At 38.0% G+C, this 15,333-nt stretch overlaps 1 long non-coding RNA gene across 1 annotated transcript in view; it reads left to right on the top strand.

The window, feature by feature from the left end:
• LOC139117811 (uncharacterized) overlaps positions 1–14,985 on the top strand; it is a 42,493-nt gene extending 27,508 nt beyond the window's left edge. The window contains exons 2-4 of the long non-coding RNA XR_011548586.1: positions 5,506–5,733; positions 14,274–14,442; positions 14,791–14,985. This is a non-coding gene — a long non-coding RNA (uncharacterized lncRNA). The remainder of the gene's footprint in view (positions 1–5,505; positions 5,734–14,273; positions 14,443–14,790) is intronic.
• Positions 14,986–15,333: the final 348 nt, after the last annotated feature.

The raw sequence follows: 15,333 nt of genomic DNA, 5'->3' as shown, positions 1-15,333 counted from the left end.
TGCGGACCTCGAGCAAAACTTTGGAGTAGCTCGAGATGAAATTTATCTCGATTAATCAGTGTTTTTTTTAATTCAAAACATATATATTAGCTAAAGGGCGTACATATAGCAAAAACAGATTGAGGGGACTCTAAAGTTTCTGATAAGTCAGGTACTCGTTGTTAAGGTAGTATGCACCTCGAAAGTGAAAGACTTAAACTTTTGCTTTAACTTTCCTCAAGGAATCTTTCAATCATTCTCTTTCAAAATCAAGAATAAAACTAGGGGGTCACCGTGCAAATTTTGGTACTAGAGAAACAAATTACCCAAGATTTACCGATATTAGAAATTCAAATGGCGCCATCCCTGTGTTAACTCTATGGCGAAAAATAAAAATTTTCGAATTTCGAAAAACTATGCCGGTGAAAGTTTCTCCTCACCAAGAGCTTTAAAATGAATCCCCACATGTGGTATCAGAAGAGAACTGTAAAAGTTTGAGAGTCCGAATGTCTGTCTCAAAGGTACGTTCTACCTTAATGGCTACTACCTATGCCCCACCAACTGAGACCAATAAGTCACACATATAGCAATGATCCAAAGACACACTGTCTGTAGCTCTAAATGTGACGAAATTTCAATATGCAAGTGCGTAAGCAAGTGACAATGCTACTAAAAGCAATGACTTGCTATACACTTGACATTCTCGCCGAAGCAATTGAAAATATTAATCCCCAGGTATTTCAAATGCCAACAACATCAGCTCAACGTTAATATGGAAACTCTGTAGTAGATAGATATCAAGTTTGTGCCTTCTCAATTTTTAATGATTCGAAATAAGTTCACAGGGGAATAGTAAGTTGTGCGTCAATCTTTTTTCGCTTTGGAACTATTTGCCTAAAATGCGTATTTTCTTAAAATACAAGGCAACCGACAAAAGTTGAAAAAAACGATAAAAACAAGATTTTACAATGGTGTACATACATGTAGATCTAAGTAACGTCATGAGGTTTATTTATTATTTATATGAATCATTGACGCATCTTGGAATCGCATCTGAACACTTTTAATGTGTATTTTCATCACAAATGTTTACGTTCTCCCCAATGGTTAAATGGAATGTAGAGGATCCTTTGCCGGAGGGGGATACATTTCTCACTTCTCGTCAACAATCTCGTCACATTTCCGCGAGTGCGGTTCAAAAATGGCGGGGAAAAAGGAGTTCAAGGGAGGGTCACATTAGCAAGGGCGGGAAGGTGACTTTAGATGGATTTAGTCATCGAAATGAGAAAGGGGAACGGTGCACACATAGGTGAATGTGATACATCGTTCAACTGAACAAGGACGTTGTCAATTTCAATGTCCGCGTTGTCATTCTCATCGCTGGCATTGTGAACCACCGTACTGCTGAAACGGTCGATGGATACATGTGTGGGTGAGGTCGTAGTTACAAACAGCAGTAAAAACTTTGAAACACGCATATGTGTTTTCTTTCGAAAATTGGTCTGAAGAATTAAAAAGAATTGTCCATTTCGCTTTAAAACTCTGTGAAGACAAGTGCCATAGATATTGTGTTCACCACTTGGAGTGTCACGCTGGTGTCAATGCTGATGGACACAACATTAGTACACAGTGAATATTTCAGGATAGAATGCGCCATGGAAACAGTTTTCGCGATCCTAACATTTTATACGATTCCTTTTCACCTTATAAACTGCGTATTCCAATTCATTTTAGATAAAATGTAAATGAAATTTTCATCGAAATGTTTTGTGAAAATGGAAAGTTTAAAGTTTCCCCATAGGGGCCATTTTCAATGTCTAATATCTGTCTTTTGTTCCTGTAATCCCAAACTCTGCACAGTGTAATCCCTGATAAGTATTCGTTATCTTGAAAGCGAATGGTCAAAAGTTAAAATTTTCCTCACAGTTTCAGACTTTCTTTTTAATATTTCCTTGAGGAGATTCCTGAAAAAAAATGCATAGTAATGATGTAAATCCAATAATGCTCGTAGCGTTTTTTAAATGTTGATGGTTCACAACGCGATACGGTTTAATTGTAACTTCACAATGTACTGTCTTCACTGTCTAGGACATATTCTTGTCCAAAGCAACGTCAAGAATATGTCCTAGACAGTGAAGACAGTACATTGTGAAGTTGCAATTAATCCGTATCGCGTTGTGAACGTCCAAGAATGACAGGACCAGTAACATATTGTTTTTCCGTTTTGAAACCGACTTTAAAAAAAAATCACTACCATCGCAATGAAATGTAAAACGTATCGTGAAGAGAAAAAGCGTTTTTTTTCCTCGGGAATGTTTCTGACTGGAGTATGGAAAAAAAAATCGTTGCATATTGTTGTTAGCTCATATCTTTTCAATAACTGTGAATTTCATCCGACTGAAAGAATCATATTACGAGAATGGAATGAATTAATGAAAGGTGGCATTTATTTGTGTTAATCGCTTAATAAATGCGAAGTCTGATTATCACCGAAAAGCTTAGATTTTAAGTAGAAATGTACTTTTGTCAAGACTTTCTTTGCGGCATTACGAAGAAAATCATTATCTTAATTGATCTGTGTTTAAATGGAGCAATGTGTATGTATGTATGTATGTATGTATGTATGTATGTATGTATGTATGTATGTATGTATGTATGTATGTATGTATGTATGTATGTATGTATGTATGTATGTATGTATGTATGTATGTATGTATGTATGTATGTATGTATGTATGTATGTATGTATGTATGTATGTATGTATGTATGTATGTATGTATGTATGTATGTATGTATGTATGTGTCTGTCTGTCTATCTATCTATCTATCTATCTATCTATCTATCTATCTATCTATCTATCTATCTATCTATCTATCTATCTATCTATCTATCTATGTTGGTTGTATTTACGTATATACTCACGCAGGCATTTTCGAGATAATTAGCAGTCTAGTCTAATGTACAAGTCTCAAAATCGTCGGCGGTCGTGTATGTCAAGATTTGGTTCTAATAAAACCACTGTCGTGGAATTGTACTTATCCGGACGAAAGCAACAGAAGCCTTTAGGATTCACGCTTAAAGCAAAGCTTACAAAAGCGTTCTTATTCTAAAGCTCCAATGATTATTATTTAGGTATTTATATTGAAATTCATCCCAACGATGGAGAATTTCCCTAAAATCAATCTTGAGATGATGAGAAAACATCTGCGATTTCTTGTTATTAAAATGATTCACCGATTTCAATATTGCTAATCATAGGCACCGTGACTTTTACGGTAAACCGATATCTGAATGGGTTTGCTGTCATTTGATGAACATAAGTGACAATGTTGTTGGTAACTGACTCGCAGGAAAAAACAACAGAGCTTTCCTGCTGTCTCAAAAGATGTTTTTCTTTTACTCCTTTGTGCCATTTTCGTGAACGCAGTTGGAAAATGATGGACACAAGGGTATTGCAAAGTGGCTTTAAAGACACCAGGTGACTCTCGAAACCTTTAGTTTACCCCATATACTGCCTTCAACATATATCTGAGGAAATGAATTGTTGGGTCTAAATAGTATAACTAACACAGACAACGAGAAAAATGTTCAGGAACTTAATTACACCGAGTTCTTCATCACGCACTCTTTCATCATCCAATAAATGTCTTCTGCACATACCAGTACAGACGGTATCTGACTTCCTACGGTCGTCGCTCATTCTCCTCGGCAACCTCTTTAGCTCTTCTTTTGAACTCACTACCCTCGGACGTAAAATCTTCTCCCATTGTCAACACTTTCAAAATACGATGAAAAACATTTCAACTTTTGATATTAGGCGTTAAATGAATTGTGTTAGATAGATAGATAGATAGATAGATAGATAGATAGATAGATAGATAGATAGATAGATAGATAGATAGATAGATAAATATATAGATAGGTAGGTAGGTAGGTAGGTAGGTAGGTTGGTAGGTGGATGGGTGTATGAATGGGTGGATGGATGGGTGGAGGGATGGATGTGGGTGGGTGGGTGGGTGAGTGGGCGGGTGGTGGAGTGGATGGATGGATGGATGGATGGATGGATGGATGGATGGATAGATAGATAGATAGATAGAGAGAGAGAGAGAGATAGATTGGTAGATTTACATAGACGATAGCTGACGACGATAATGATGATGATGCTTACGACAACGACGATCGTGATAATAATGATGATTATATTTTACAACTGTTGTATTTATACATGTTCTATATTATTCTATTTTATTGTTTGAATTCTTCTTTCGCCAGTTTCTCTACTCAGTCCTGCACTAATCTTCTGATCGATGGTTTTGTTGCTCGTTGCAGACGACTTTTCGCAATCCTGGTCGCTATTTTATTAAGGCAACGTAAGAAACAGTACAACTCGGTACAGCACTTGCAGTAGATTTGCACTACAATTCATATGCAAATCAGCATACGTCACATGAATAGTGCATTTAAAGAGGCTCATTATAATAATATAAGCGAGGCTCGTACTACTCACATTTACACTTGTTTGATGTCACGAAATTAAAGAGGCACTCCCACTTGGTAACATTTTTAAAACACATTTTTTAATGCCAACGGTCGATATTTGACGTGGCGACTCCGCGCGGTTCGCGAGATATCGATAAAAACATGTCATTTCCCGAGCGTATTTTTCACATCCCGAAGTTTTACGATCGTTTCTGGTTATGACACGAAATCCCCCGAAAGTGCGTTGTTGTGTTCTAAGGAGTCCAAAAACGTTCGAATGACGCAATTAATTTACCTCCTACTGCGATGACTTTATATACATCAACATCATTATCAATGCCTTTACCTCTGGTAATTCTTTTTAAAACTTCTCCTTTGTTTTTGTCGTTTTCATTATTCTCAATCAGTTGTATTAAATTTTAAAACAATACCACATAGATATCAGTTTTTACGTGTAAAATATTAGTTGCCTCTGATGACTACATTTTGTCGTCTGCCACACAGTTACGCGTGGTTCGATACATAGCGGCCGCCGCGTGTGGTATGCGCGCATACCACGCAGCGGCCACTATGCATACTATGTATCGACCGCACCTATCTGTAATAGTCACCTATGCGAATTCTGGTGGAATCAGCAATCTTTGTTTTTCGGGTTTTTTGCCGACTCAGTAAGACTCGACTTTCTCTCATGGGACATGACTGCTCACCGACGAGATTGGTACTGCTGTGGCGTACAGCAGCGTCAGCGTAGACTCGTACTCCATAGCTTAGTTGACAATGGCCCCAGTGCCGAACGTTCTATGTTCGGAAGCTGAATTCAGGTGGGCCACCAGAATTCAAACTTTAACTTTTTTGAGGACATGTTTTTATCGATATCTCGCGATCCGCGCGCAGTCGCCATGTCAAATATCGATCGTTGGCATTAAAAAAATGTGTTTTAAAAATGTTACCAAGTGGGAGTGCCTCTTTAAAATGTGCCGAGTTGCGGCTTTTGTCCCTTCACATAGCGAGATAACCCAATGTTGATAACTTTTATATTTTACAGAAAGAGGAGGAACGAAAGGACTAAGGGAAGCAAGCGGCAAACACAATACAATGCATACGGCTACTTTGTGTCTTTTGGTGGCTCTCATAGCTATGATCGTATGCACACATGCGACACCCATTGACAATTATTGGAGACAGACGGAAGACAACAATAATGGAGATAAGCGTGGAAGTTCAAAACCAAAATTTCACCAGTTTCATCATATTGGACTCGGAAAGAGGACAGGTATGACTCTCCGACAAATGACAAATATATATATATATATATATATATATATATATATATATATATATATATATATATATATATATATATATAATATATATATATATATAATATATATATATATTAATACTTAATACACGTACACATCATACCATCAGATATTATATATATATATATATATATATATATATATATATATATATATATATATATATATAATATCTGATGGTATGATGTGTACGTGTATTATGTGTTCGTGTGCGTATATATGTATAAAATCTTATCGTTGAAAAATATTTTCAGATGGGAAACAGTTTTTGTATAATCTACAGGAATTCCTATGGGTATTGCCCAACTTCGTTCTTGGCGAACTTATATCCACGCAGACACGAATGTAGATTTAAGTTAACACTGATCCATGCTGCTATAGGTTGTGGGCGGCAGTTCCACGGATGCTCATGACTCACCGATGGTATTATGTCTTCCAGATGGCGGTGGAGAGTTTTAAGATATTGTGTATTTAAAGATATCCTGTAAGGCTGGAGTCGAAACGTTAAGATAACGGCAGGCATGCCACATTTCTTGAGTTGGACATGGATCGAATTTTTGTGGATTTGCTCTTTGAGAAGCGTCGCTATTTTCATTGTTTCACAGTTCGAATTCCAGGTTGAAAAAGTAATACCGAACATCTTTCATGGTTCTTTTCTATCCAAATATCTCGGCATTACGCTTCTAACTCTTAGAGTAGAACACTTTATTCCTAAAGTTGCTGGCCATGACAACAAGATGTTGCCTCAAGGTGGAGAACAACATCAACATTTTAAGCATTTCCATATAGTAATAGCAAGACATCCTATACCATTTGAAAAGCTTGACGTAACACTAACATTCATCAAAAGACATCACATGTAAAAACAGACTCAGATTCAGAATAACTTGTCATGTGGCGGTATTAATGTATTCGATCAGTACTGCTAGAGCAGTCAAGACACTAGACTATATTGTTTTTATATTCCCTATACAGTCATCCCCCTCTGATGATGTTACGGTAATTCTTCTCTTACTAAATAACAGTTCCTAAACATGTTTACAGGTATACAGTCACCTGTAATCTAAATATGCCCATATATGGTCAAAGGGGCGTTCCTTGGTATTCAAAATGCCCATGTGAGGGCGCTGTTTTTATAAAGCGGCCACCCGCTTAAAATCTGTGATTGGTTAGATTTTCTCTTTCTATGGTAACTGTGGCAAAATTGGAACAGGTGACAGTATACCTCTAATAGCGTCTTGTAGCATTACCGAGAACCTACGCTTGTCTGTTAGACACTTTGATCTTACACGGCGATGTTACATATATCTCACTAAGATAGCACACATTACTATCCAAAAAGCGAGTAATAAAACTGCATAACTACTTCCGATGTCCTCATCCATCCATCCATCAATGCATAAATGCATACCTATGTATACCTACCTGTCAACATAAATACCTACCTACATAAATACCTCCCCTTTCTCTCTCCCTTCCTCCCTCTCTATATAGATACATACATACATACATACATACATACATACATACATACATACATACATACATACATACATACATACATACATACATACACACACACACACATATACATACATACATACATACATACATACATACATACATACATACATACATACATACATACATACATACATACATACATACATACATACATACATACATACATACATACATACATACATACTACCAGCTATTTTCTCAAAACTTAAACAAAGTGTTATATCTTGAATGAGCGACCAAGCCTGACAGACAGACAAATTTTGATGAATATTCGGTAATGTAGTCTCTGTTCAGTAAAGACTAAGACGACTATAGCACAGTTGTCTGAGATGGTGGGTTTGCATTTATGCGTGCGCCTGGAAGGATTTCTTTAGCTCTTCGAAGACTTACTAGGCCCGGTTAGCTTCAAAGGGGCCCTGGAGTGTTTCGTAACATAACTATTTTTCGCATGTATACAAGTTGTCTCTGACTGTAAGTGAAAGGATTAGTTTCAGTAGAACTTTTAATTGAGCTCGCGCATATATTTCGACGTACAGCCATGGAATGTCTAATGATTTATCCCTCATTTTACAAAGCTATGAAAGCATGTTTTTTCAGACTGTCAGGTCAGAATGAAGTTTAATTTGTGATGTCATAGTTTATAATTCACACATTTTATATGTCGACATGCTGCTGAAAAATCAATTTATTGTAATTCGTCTTTACTGGAATGGCATATATTCTTCCGTCCTTGGTTTGTAAAAGAGGAATAGGAAACTAAAGATTATATTTCTTCGATTTTTCCAGGGAGAGCGATAAAATGGTTCTTTTTTCACCGCAAACTCTATAATCGATGGTTGAAAAAGGTAATGGTACATCGAAAAACACGTAATTATAGCTTAGTCAGGTTTACACAAATGGGTAATGTTGAAAATTTGAGCTTTCATGTCAGGAAGACATATTGAAGATCGTTCAGTCGCAGCAAACATGAACATCATTGTTCAATCGCTTTGTGGAGACATCGACCAGTAAAATATAATATATTGTGACCTTTCACCCTGCAACTTCGATGTCATCTATTTGAATACATATCTAACAACACGGTCCCTCGACCGTGCATTACCGTCCTTTCAGATTAAAGAAGTCTCTATTTTCATTTGACGTCGACTGCGGTGTTTTGGCGAGAGAGTTTCCCGTCTATTAGAGACCTTCGCTGAAAGGCAAATGAATGGAAATGTATTCTGTCATAATGTGTAGGTGGAATATGGTACGTGAGAATTAAATCCCGCCTTTAGAACTTCAAGATGTCGTCTGCGGGAATTATGGAGCAACATATCGATACCGCTGACATCATACTGCGTTCGACCATTCATACGTCACTGATGTTTTTGGCGCTTGCTTGAAGAGTCAGTCGAATTGTGGAAGGTGTAACTCCCCAGGGAGAGAACCCTAGCTGCTCAATGCAGCTGGCAAAGGCCGGGAGCGTTTTACATTCTTGAGGCACGGAGGCTTTCCGATTTGCTCGGATAAGTTCCTAAGTGCGTCATTCCTTTGAAGAAGATACCCACGGCTTTAACGGTACAGACCAGAAAAGGGCTGTATAAAGCGACCCTAGTCTAATACGTTGACTTGAAGAGGCGCTACGCAAATCTCGAGTGTCGCTTTGACGGGTTGATAAAAATCATCATGTAATTAAAGAGTTTGACAAAAAAATTCTTTTCAATATGCGAATCATGTCTTATTAGTTACAAATCCCGTCGTCATGAGGACTTAAATGCTCCAAACCGTCATAGAGCGTTTGTATCTGTAATTTAAGGTAGAACGCGCCTCGGAGACAGATAGTCATACTCTCAAATTTCTACAATTCTTTTCTGATGTACCACTTGTGGGGCTCATTTTAAAGCTCTTGGAGAAAGAAAAAACGTTCACCGGCTTAAAATCCAAAACTTAATTTTTCCCCCATAGAGTTACCTCAGGATGGCGGTCATTTTGAATTTCAAATATCGCTCAATGTTGGGTAATTTATTTTACTGGTTCCAAGCTTTGTACGGTGACCTCCGGTTTTTATTGGAACACGATTGGAGCTAATTTGGGATAATTGGATCTTTATATTTTTCAAATTTCTCAAAAGTGTTAGGTGTCCTATAGCAGAACGTTGCAATATTACAAATTACTCATGAAAACAAGTGTATAACTTAAAAAGAAAAGCAGATGAGGTTACATTTGCAGATTATACTGACAGAACCTCACCATCTAATCATCCCAAATTAGTTCCAATCGTGTTATTGTTGATTTGTTAAGAGAAGGGCCAGTTGAGAGATTCGTTCAGGAAAGTTTGATCAAAAGTAAGGCTTTTACTTTCGAGGCGCATACAACCTTAATGCCTCGAGTAACTTAGGGCTGAGACAAAATGCTTCAAGGTTTTTCTCTTAAAATGAAGGCACTGAGTTACTTGTTTGGTTATTTTACAAAAGTAACCGAGTGAGAATACACCCTGATTACTTCATCCGCTTGTCTGTTCGTCATTTCCGGACGAGGATGGGTAGTGTCTACGTCACTTCCTCATTATCTATTCTACTGACAATCCGTGCAACGAAATCTCTTTCAACACATAGTTACACTATAATTTCCTGCGGATCAGTCCAAGCTTAACATTCTCAGATCCACAATTTTATCACTTTTCCCTGGCACATTACCCCGAGGGAGTAATCTTTCCACACAATAATATGCATTCGCTACAAATTACTATCTTCAAGCGTGTAGGATTAATGCCGTCGATCGAAAAACTGAAGCATTGAAGCCAGTTGTAAAGCCTAATTAATCTTCGCTAAGTCCACGGCATAGGTACGCATATCCAATAAGAGGATCGCTAGGCACATGGAAGGCATTCTGACGTATTGTTGAGAGAGTTACTGGACACTTCACAGAAATACTTCTGTGTGTATCCTGTCGACATTATCGTTGAATGTCTAGCCCCTGACCCATTTTTTTCCTGTTAATTAGTCATAAGAAGACGAGTACAGCTATCACACATGACAGTGTTGAAGTAATGTGACAGGTTCATATGGAATCCCCTAATCTTTCCTTAAGGTAGAAAATGCTCATCGGGAACAGCTCTCAAACGTTTACAATATTCCTTTAGCCTACCAATTGTGGGCACTCATTTTGAAACTATTGAGTAAACAAAGTTTACACAGGCTTAGTTTTGTGAAAATCAGGAATTTTATTTTCTCCTATAGAGATAACACAAGGATGGCGGCCATTTTGAACTTCAAACATTGGTAAATATTGGGTATTTGTTTCTCTAGTACAAAAATTTGCACGATGTCTCTCAATTTTTTCTTTATTTTGAAAGAGAACGGGAAAGTTTGCTTGAGGAAAGGTTGAGCAAAAGTTTAAGTCTTTCATTTTCGAGGTGGGAACTACCTTAAGTTAATTAGCGTATTAAACGTCTAACGAGATCTCACTAGACTCGGTTGCCGACCATGAAATAAATCATTTATTGTATGAAAGTGTGGTCCCTTTACGTTACATACATCGAGAGATTTTTTGAAGTCCCCCACACTGTAGATGGCGCATGACTCCATATCTCACTGTAAATATCCTGTTGAGGACACGCCATAGTCGGCAAGATCTCGTTGCGTCTCCCACAGCAAGCAAAATGGTGTACTACATGTATTTGTAGCTCTTTCCTGCTAAACTATCACATTTTACGTTGAAAGAAATTGGTGAAGCTAAGTTATACATCTTCGCTTGACACTGTGTACTTGAAATAAAATAATATGTCTAAGCTTATTCCTTTAGTACAGGGTTCTTAGAGAGTAAAATCAAACACTAATACTTGCTAATCGCTGCACTTGGAGAAAACGTTCGTAAAATAGGAGGATCATCTATGATTGTGCGATAGCGATACAATCCGAATCTTTGGTTTGGTTTTTAATTCATGTCGCTGAACAATAAGGCACGAGAAAAACATGAACGCAGATGCAATATATCGATTTGTCTTTTGCACGTCAGTCGACATTTGCCCAACCTATAACCATTGAACAGAAAATGTCGTCTGCGCACAACATTCCCCATCGCAAAGTCAAATATAGAGTAAAGGTTGTACCATCGTTTGCACCGATTAATCGAAGATCTGTAAGATTGGATTTCACAACTTTTTGCCCTTTGGAATAGTTTCTAAACGTTATGACGTCCAACCCTTTTATGACGGTATCATTTACAGAGCGAACGTTTGCGAAGAATGTTACAGCAATTTCTGGCATTTAGATCCGAAATACTTTCATTGCTACTGATCTGTTCTTTTGGCATTTTGTATTCACACGTCCTCGGCGAGAAAAAGATGACGAATTACAGAAAACCTGAAAAATTGACGTAACAGCTCAAAAAGGCTAATTTGCCACACTGCTTGTGTGAAAAAAATCATGATGGTTACGCTAAAATCCACATTCTTTTAAGACTTATGTTAGTTTCCAAACCGTATATTATGATTTTTCAATGCCAAAGAAAAGTCATCATTCCTTGTAAATGTCGCAGAAAATACGGAACAAACGCAAGGCATTGTTCACTGGAAACACTTCCTGCCCTGATCTTTGAGGCTTTCGAACGGAGGAATGAACTACACAATATGCTGCCTCATTCATCATGATTATCACCGGTTCGTGACTGAAAGTTGACTGTCACTGAGAAGAATAGAAACTTAAATGTCATGATTTGGCAAAGGCAATATTCTTAAAACGGTGCGTTGTGCAGAAATATCATGTATGCCACATTATAGTAAACAAAGCCACTCGGTGCGCTGAAGTTTTTTTTACCTGTATTCCAGCATAGGAACACAGTCTTGATCCATTTGCGCTGAGATATTCAAGTAACCGCAGTTTTGAATAATTAAAACACCTTTTTCACTTTGTTGGCGGCTACAGTCCCGACTGATTTCCGACACTTTGAGTGAACCGGCGTTCTTCGCTGTTTGGAAATACGCCTGTTGGCAGCTGTGACTCCATACAATTTGACTCAATAGAGACAGAGTTGAAAACATGCTGTACGCGGACAACTTTACAAGAGGAAGTAATTGTATGAAAACATACACCTGTTTCCGTTAACGTGTTCGGAGTGGTGTTTTCTGTTGTTCGCCTTTAGAAATTCCGTTTTACTGTCAAAGACAACAGTCAGGTAATGCTCGCTTAGATTGTTAAATCGAAAGCGATCGTCAAGAGGGGCATGTCTGGCAACGTCAGAGATCAAACCTCAGCTCAGCAAAGCATTAGGAAAGTGGGACGAATGTTTGTCCCGTCTTTTTTCAGCTCCGCTGTCAGCGACGTGGAGCTTACCATTTTTGTACGTCGTCGTCTGTAAACCTTTTGCAATAACAGCTTTTTGAAAATCGCCAGTCTATATTTGGTTTCCTTGGTACGACTTAAATTCGATTTTTTCAACTTGTGATAAAATATATACACTGAAAAGTGTGTTTTAAAACCATTTCTGTCATTTCTCGTAAAAATTAAAGTATTCTTCTTCCTATAACTGCTTGTCAGAAAGCTTTGATATTTGGTATACGCGTGTCTGGCAATGACTTAATTGAGATTCTTTCAAATGTTGATGAAATATACAGTTTGTATATCTATTGTTTTTTACCTTTTTGGCTTTCATGTCTCCCAGAGTTGACCTCATTCAGTTTTGATGGTGAAATTTGCATATGCATTTGAGAATTTTTTGCTCCATTTTCTGCGAAACTATGCTCTACTGAAAAGGTTTTGTCCTATACCAATTAAATTTGGTTTATAAGTGTCCTAGGACGGCCTCATCCCAATTTTTAAAATGATGATGAAGTTTGCGCATGCAAATATTTTGAGTTAGTTGTTTATATGCCAAATCTATAAGTGGGTCTTTCGCCTGTTGGATCTGAATGAATAAATAAATAAATCAATCAATCAATCATTAATTTCTCTGATACTATTAGTCTATGAGTTTTGAAATTCAATACTTAGCTTCTCAGAGTTACCTGCTCAATACTCTCATAACCACTTCACTATCATCGACATTATCTAAATAAAAAAAAAATTGGTGCATTTTCTCGGTACAGAGTTCATTTCGCTGTCAGTGAATACAACAATCAGTAGCATGCTGTAAGTTGCATAAGAGAATGCATATCCAAAGGTAGCTCACTGTTCACGTGCAACGACACTACACACCATTAGGCAAAATATTTGTCAACAAGAGGGAGTGGAATTTTCTAAATTCATGTCAGTTCTCCCGAATCAAATTTAGGAGTACCATGCAGCCATTCTATTATGTGGTTTTCTGAAAATTAACGGCCGCGGATTCATAATGCCAAGCCATGCTTTCTCGAGTTACCGCCATATTACTATGGTATAAGGGTGAGTTTGGTTGATTTGGTTTGGTTGAGAGAGAGAGAGAGAGAGAGAGAGAGAGAGAGAGAGAGAGAGAGAGAGGAGAGAGAGAGAGAGAGAGAGAGAGAGAGAGAGAGAGAGAGAGAGAGGAGAGAGAGAGAGAGAGGAGAGAGAGAGAGAGAGAGAGAGAGAGAGAGAGAGAGAGAGAGAGAGGGGGGGAGGGAAGGGGGGAGGGAGGGGAGAGACAGACAGACAGACAGACAGACAGAGTCAGACATGAAAACAGATTGAGGCAGAGACAAATGACAAATAGACAGAGAGGGGAATAATGAGTAAGCAGGACAGATAAGTCTACGAAGGCATATAAACAGGCAGAGACACGGGGACAGGCCAATGACATAATGCAGAGAGACAGACAGCCACAAGACACACAGACATGCAAAAGGACGGAGAAGTTAATAAGGAGGGAAGAATGGGGAAGAGTGACAAGGTCTTGATTATTGAAAAGGATTTTTAGGAGATGTTGGATGTTGAGACGCTTATATAGATAAAGCATACTTTCTCATCAATGTAACTTTGAGCGGCCTGTGAATATATTCTGATAATCTCTCCATCCGTTATATAATTACTTTCAGATACTTCAGTCTCATCGGAAAACAGAGCAGAACTGCAAAAACTTCTTGTGCGTTATTTCTTACAAGTTCTTGATTCGGAAATGTCACGACAGTCGAACTACCCTGACCAACAGGAAATGAACGGCTTACTTGGAGGAGATATGTGAGAGTGGTTACACTTAAATCATAGGTAAGCAGAGCCGTAAAACACAGCATGGATGCAAACGTCCGGAGCAACCTTTCAGAGCCGATTGGCATTATCTTGATGTGTGAATGTGCCTACAAGATATGATGATGATGTTGTCGGGCGTTCTGTTTTTTTTCTCGTTCAGACGCCAGTTTGTTTTTTTTTGTCGTCGACGTTATACCTTATGCAAATAGTGTGCCACCATGTATATTGTAAATCAGCAAACCCGCCCTAGAGATTCCAAGAAATCACGCCACGCAGACACACGCTGATTGTTGATTGTCTTCGGGCATACACTAACTCGCCACGGATGTCGATTCTAATAAACTTTGCCTTTTGATTTTTCCTTAGGTAATTTTGCATCTAGATACGTCCATTAAAACCCCCCGGCTTCGCTCCAGCCTCCCCTTCTATTTGCCTGGAACAACAACCGTCAAGTCTCCGAACAAGGTGTCGTCTCGGCTTAGCCGACTCCGTCATCGTTTTGGCGCCACGAATCTTTATGAAAACTTTTTTGCAAAACTGACACAAAATTAGATTAGGAAGGAAAAAACATAGTAAAGTTCGATTTTTTGGAATGTGTTTATCTTCCTGCCGCTAAGCGCAGTCTGGAATATTTGATGAGTAGGTTGGCAAGCTAGAAGGAGAACTAATAACAAAATCATATCGATAAATTTCAGTATAAAGCTATACAAAAATTGTACAGTGAGAGACATTGCTATCTATAAATATATAAACTCTCTATCGTGGTAAAATGCATATATAGCATCTTTTGACTGAAGATTTCTATAGATTGACAGAAGACGCTTTCCAAATACTCGATCACCTGATGTCTTTCTTTGTGTGTATTGATTTTATTAATTTGGATCATAAGTGAGACTTTTGTGAAAGTAA

The sequence above is a fragment of the Ptychodera flava genome, chromosome 18 (assembly GCF_041260155.1).
Source record: "Ptychodera flava strain L36383 chromosome 18, AS_Pfla_20210202, whole genome shotgun sequence".
NCBI lineage: Eukaryota > Metazoa > Hemichordata > Enteropneusta > Ptychoderidae > Ptychodera > Ptychodera flava.
This window is presented reverse-complemented; position numbering and strand designations above follow the sequence as displayed.